The 6,217-nt window shown below is 33.5% G+C and overlaps 1 protein-coding gene across 4 annotated transcripts in view; it reads left to right on the plus strand.

The window, feature by feature from the left end:
* The window catches only part of LOC108694404 (zinc finger and BTB domain-containing protein 6-like), a 62,509-nt gene that overhangs the window by 11,802 nt on the left and 44,490 nt on the right, over positions 1-6,217 (plus strand). The gene's annotated exons all lie outside the window — the stretch shown is intronic.

Here is a 6,217-nt window from a genome sequence, read left to right on the forward strand (position 1 = left end):
TATAGTGAGCTCTGTGTATATACATATATGTATATATATAAAACTACATGTGTATATTACATGAACCCTTGGTGTTTTGGTGATGGTATCGTGCATTTGCTACGTCATTGTGGTAGTTTTAATTACGTGTGTTAATACATCTACAGAAAGAAATAAAACATAACAAAACTCTCGTTGGTTTGGGATTGGTATCAGCAAATGGACTGTACTTCTATCTCATATCTGTTTTTTTTTTTTTTTTTTTTTTTTTTAAACCGTGTCCGAGATTGTGATGGTGTGTGGGTACGCCTGACTGAGTTCATCTCGCTGTTCTTATACGTGCACGTGGCGCGCGTGTGTGTGTGCGAATGCGTGATGCCACATTAACGAACTCCATTTGCGTGAATGCGTGTAAATGTATGTCGTGTGTGCGAAATGAGATATGTACATACTTATGTCATATATATTATATATAAGCATATACATATATATATAGAGCATATATACGTGCCCTGTGTGCACGTGCAGACGCAGATGTACGTATATATGCGATACTTCCATGGCGGGACTCTCTGTGCATGTCTTTATGTGCTGTTTTTATTTCCTATTCTTTTATATACCCTTTTGCCATATCTTGCGTCACCGTGCCTGGCGATCTTGATCTTATATTCTCACGTCTCTCTTGCGCTGTTCGTTTCGATCTACACGAGTGAACGAGAATATTAGCAACAAAATGTGCAGTCGTTGCGCATCTCGTTGCGCAATCCGTCGTTTGCGTTAATAAAGTTGCCGGCCGCGGGCAAAAAAAATTCGTTACGTAAGACGTTTCCTGTGTTACTTGATACCACGAAATGGATATGAAGGTTAACGCGATTATACAAGAGCGAAAAATCCGAGGATTTAGTTATCCCGAAAACTTATCCTAAAATTACAGATGAAGATGCCCCAATTAGATTATCAGATTGTAGAATTTGCAAATTCTCTAACTTGAGGATCTTCATGGAGTCAGGGATTGCAAGATCCGAGGATTTAAGTTCCATATACGTAATCTATAAAAAGTATATAGGTGAATTTATCAGGAAAAATTTTACTTTTCGCGAAATATCTTCTATCGTTCGTCCATTAAAACGTCACGCTTATTTATAGTCACGACTCTTGTCCACTACGCATCGTCAATGCATTAATAATAGTCGCTAATAGCGGCAGCAGCAGCAGCAGCAGGAAGACCCTAGGTATCATTTTTTTCCTTCTAATGATTACATCCGAAGAAGCATACGCGATTAGTAGACCGCTCGTAAATAGATTCTGTTGCTAACGCTATTCTTCGTTTATCTTTCCTCTACTTCATAGTGATCTTGCCTTCATTGTCGTTATCGTCGTCGTCGTCGTCATCATCGTCGTCGTCATCGTCATAATCGTAGTCGTCGTCGTAGTCGTCGTCGTAGTCGTCGTCGTCGTCGTCGTCGTCGTCGTCGTCGTCGTCGTCGTCGTAGTCGTCGTCGTAGTCGTCGTCGTAGTCGTTACTGCCGCTGACGTTGATAGTTACTAGATTACGTACTTCTTGATTGCATATTCATATTACATCTAGTTAGCTGAAATGTTGCACGAGCTGCATTATGCAATAGTTGCCAGTGGTCGCGAGATGCGCGCGTTTGATCTCCAACGGAGCAATTTATGTATGGACGGTGTTTAAGAGCTGGGGACAAAGTCGATAGTCCATATCGCGATCTCCGCAGATTAAGCGTTTACCGGGAAGTCGAATCGGCGAATCTCCTCGCCGGAATTCTCACACTTGAATGTTTATTTTTCATTCGATTTCCTTTTCAGTAGATCAATTTTGACATCTCTTTTCTCTTTTCTTTCTCTCCTGTACTGTATTGTGACAGTATCTTTAGTCTCTTGGAACGCGATGAAATGACAGTAGAATTGTGCTTTTTTTTTACATAGTATTGACATTTGCTACGAGTAGGTAATTATAGATGAGAAAAAGCACGGGGTGAAGTCTTTAATAGAATTGATCGATTTTCTGTCTTGTTTCGACGCAAAGGAATTTTCCATTTTTTTTAATTATCATGTCCTAGAATCTTTCTATATTTTTTTGTTTACATTATTTTTTCTCCGTATCAAGCAAAATTTTCATATATTTGCAGCGCTTATAAAAACAAGAAAGATAATCAAACAATTCTATTTAGTACATTATCCTGTACAAATACGAGTGTGGTGTTCGTTATGATATCTTCGTTGATTTTGAACGTATTTGAGAGAATTTCTTCTTCTCTGCAACTATTTGACGTAGAGTGTAACTTATGGGAAGCATAAAGGATGTTCTATTTAACGTTATCATCGGAAATATTTCTTTTCGCAATGACAATTTCTTATATTAGAATAATAGCAAAATAAAAAAAATATGTTAAAAATATGTTAAAAATATATTTTTAAAAATATATTATAAAAAAATTGAAAAGATTCTCTCTTGGAAAATTAATAAAATAAATTTTAATTTCATTACTCTTAGAGTAATATTACATTTTTGCAATAAATTTTTGATATTTTTGATATTTTTTGTGTGCAATGATCAATTAAAATTTTATTAATACTTAAACATTATCTGTGTCAATCAGCAAAATAATATTTTTCTAAAATAATATTTGCTGTAAAAATTATTTTAGAGAAAAATTACATCTTTAAATATTTATATAATTTTTGCATTTTACAATGAAAAGGTAAAAACTGTGATAAAATATTTGCATTTCAAACATTTTACAAGAGAAATTACATTTATGTTTATGGCAGTTGATAATAAAAAAAGAGTTGACATTTATTTTTGAGATCTTTTATTTCATAATTTTACATTCGTACGCTTAGTTACACAATTAACAAAAACATGTATATGTATAATTTTTTTTTTTTAATTAATTAAAGAGTTTGAGTTTGAAACATTAGAGTAGACATTGGAAATAAAAGAAATTGAGGATGATAACGGGAATCGATCATCTTTACGTATTTTGGGATGATAATTGTAGACACAGTTGACATCGTTAATTAATTATGATGAATTCGAAACAGGACCTTGTATTCCAGGAATACCGCTTTGCAAAAGGACTTGCAAAAAGGAAATAAATAAAGACAGTCACAATAAGTTAGAGCACACGCAGATCGGTATGGAGTGCTGTAAGCAGTGCGGCAAGAGCGTAGCCAACATAAAAAAGCACATGAAATCACACAACCCCGACAAGCACGTATGTCAAATATGTTTGATATCGTTGACCAGGTCTGACAACTTGAAAAGACACATTAAATTGAAACATGGCATACGGGGCTCCTTGATATTGCCGTTTATGCGCATGGAACAAAAGCTCTTCGTGGAAAAATCCCAGTCGGCTCAATCTCAGTCGGCTCAACCTCAGTCGTACTCACCTTAATAATTATTGCATTGCATAAATACACAGTGCAAAGTGTATTAACCGCAGATTGTGCGAGGATCTTTGAATCAATTAAATCTGTCAGGAACTCGATTACTGGCATTATTAAAATGCTATAATTTAAGGTATTAGAGTATCGTAAAAATTATTGTATAGGTATATACAACAGTCCGTTTCGCGCCAAAGAGACAGCAAATTACAGGACCGTGTCTTTTGATATATTCCACTCATCTTTGGTTTTTCCGATACATGGATCTTCTGATTTATAGATCCTCATACACTCTACATACATAATTTAACGTTTAATATAATTTATTTTCCTATCGTGTCAAGTATAAACCTAGATTCGCGTATATACGTTCGCAGAGCACTGGAAATTTATGCTCATGTCATTTCACATGTTAATTAATGTTAATCATGACGACCGATATATCACACGAAGAATATCTTCGTCTAGCTGTATTCGACAATTACATCGTGTGCGCGTGCGTCTCTTTGATTTATAGAATACTATTTAAACTAAAATTAAATCTATTTATTCTTGTGCGTTTAGCTTCTAAGTATTTAATTCTAATAGATAAGACGCGGAGGTTTCTGATTCTGATAAGGGAACGGTCGGAACTCATTGTTCATCACGATTTTGCTTTGTGTTGTAGAATATCATAAAACATTAGACCCATATTTTTTATCTGATTATCTCAAGGTCGAAATAATCTTTCAAAAATAACAGATTTTTTTTCAATATCAGCAAATATCTTCAAAATAAGATTAAGCTATATGAAAAAAGTTTTTATACAAAAATGCTCAGAGTTGGGAAAATTACTTTGTAAAAATAATTAGTTACAGTTATAGTTTTTTTTTCCAAAGTAATTAGTTACAGTTCCAAGTTACCGAGACTAAAAATTAACTCGTTACAATTACTAAATGACTTTTCAGTTACTTTTCTGTTATTATGACAAAACAATATGAGTAACATCGATATTAGGACTATCAAAGAAAAAAATAATTTACGTTTACTGATCAATCAAAAAAATATTTCGAAACATTTGTAGCATTAAGTGGACTGTAGCCTTAATCAATATTCAGATTTTACTCAATTACATTAAATTGATAAATAAGTTTAAAATGTAAAATAACTCTAAATTAACTGTTAAATTAGTTATTATTAGTTTTTGGAAGAAATGTAACGAAATTAAATTACAGATGGAAAAAAGTTTTGATATCGTACATAGATACACATAATTATGATTATATAATATATGCAATATTAATATAGCAAGTCTTCTTCTTTATAATAATAATTTTTGTAATTTTTTAATCATTATGAGATACATATAATTATTTAATAGATATAACAAATCAGGGACTCGCGAATCGAAATTACATTATGGATACATTATAATTTCGGCTGATTATGATTATGGTTCGAGGATACTTAAACTTTCAATTTTGGTTTCAGTTTTTTTAGTGATACGCTGATTGTTATGGGTCATAATTATCGAAAACCGTAATTGAAAAAGATTAAAGACTAAACGAATTCGATAACCGTTACAAAAAGTTGGATTTAGCCTCGGACCGTTATCCGGATCGAATTTTTTCGGTCCGAGTCCTTGTAACAAATACAAAGAAAAATACTGTGATTTACTAGTGATGACTCACGCGATGTGGTTGTCAAATTATTTACAATTAGTCTAGCACGGAATGTGTTAATAACATGGTGTAGCTACATTTAAAAAAATGTTGAAAATGAAAAATCCACATTATTTTTTCGAAGTTGTTTTAAATGGCCTAAATCTTAAGCTAAACATAGAATATGAGTCTAATATTTTTTGATGTCTTATAAAATCGGTGATGAACATTTCCGACGGTTCTCTTGTGAGACAAGCGGATTCTCTTAATTATAGCGAAGTGTTCATAAAACCAGTATAGCTGGAGACCTCAGTGAAAGTAATGTCAAGTACAAAACTTCGTTCTTCTACCTCCCGCTGATTGTCCGAACGTCATATCATTCCGAAATACGGAAGATGAGTAATGTTCCTCCAAGATTACGGATCATCCTTCGATCTCATAATCGTCTTTCCTTGCGTCACTTCCGTATCACGCCTGAATCCATGGACTGTTACGGTTCATTCTGAGGCTTCTCTTAATTCCTACGTTTCCGGACGTTAGGATTCAAAATTTCTAGATTTTCGGACTCCAGCATCTTCTATTATCATCTGTAGGCGCGCAGCAAGAATAATAGGTATTCATAGTCGGTTCTCATTTTAAGACCATCTTAAGTAATATCTTAATAAGATGCTAATATGGCTCTGTGACTGGTTTAAGGTCATATTTAAGATTGTCTTGTGTAAGAATCAACTATACCGACTATATGATATATGATCTAAATGATATTAAGTATCTTTTATACGCACGCGTCGCGAATGGTTTTGCACGGTTCTGCTTATCCTGGATTTTTGTTCGATTTTTGTCGTATATGTATGTAACACGAGAATATATATATATATATAAATCTATTGGAACAGTGTGCAAAAATAATAGTAAATCATGGAGCAATCTTTTTTGTTTTGAGCTGCGCGATCAATTTGCGTAATAGGAAGATGATGCAAAACATTCTTCGACGCGTGTACGTAAAAATATATATAGATTTATATATTTATACGTATATTTTATATTTATATGACGTAGGTTGTGAATCACGTCGAAGACTGATTTCTGTGTGAGCCGTTTCGGCTCAAAAATAGTCATGATGAAACTAGTCCCTCAGGCCCATAGGCTGTTATGAAAAAAAAAAAAAAAAAAAAAAAAAAAAACCC

The sequence above is a fragment of the Atta colombica genome, unplaced genomic scaffold (assembly GCF_001594045.1).
Source record: "Atta colombica isolate Treedump-2 unplaced genomic scaffold, Acol1.0 scaffold12, whole genome shotgun sequence".
NCBI classification, from domain to species: domain Eukaryota; kingdom Metazoa; phylum Arthropoda; class Insecta; order Hymenoptera; family Formicidae; genus Atta; species Atta colombica.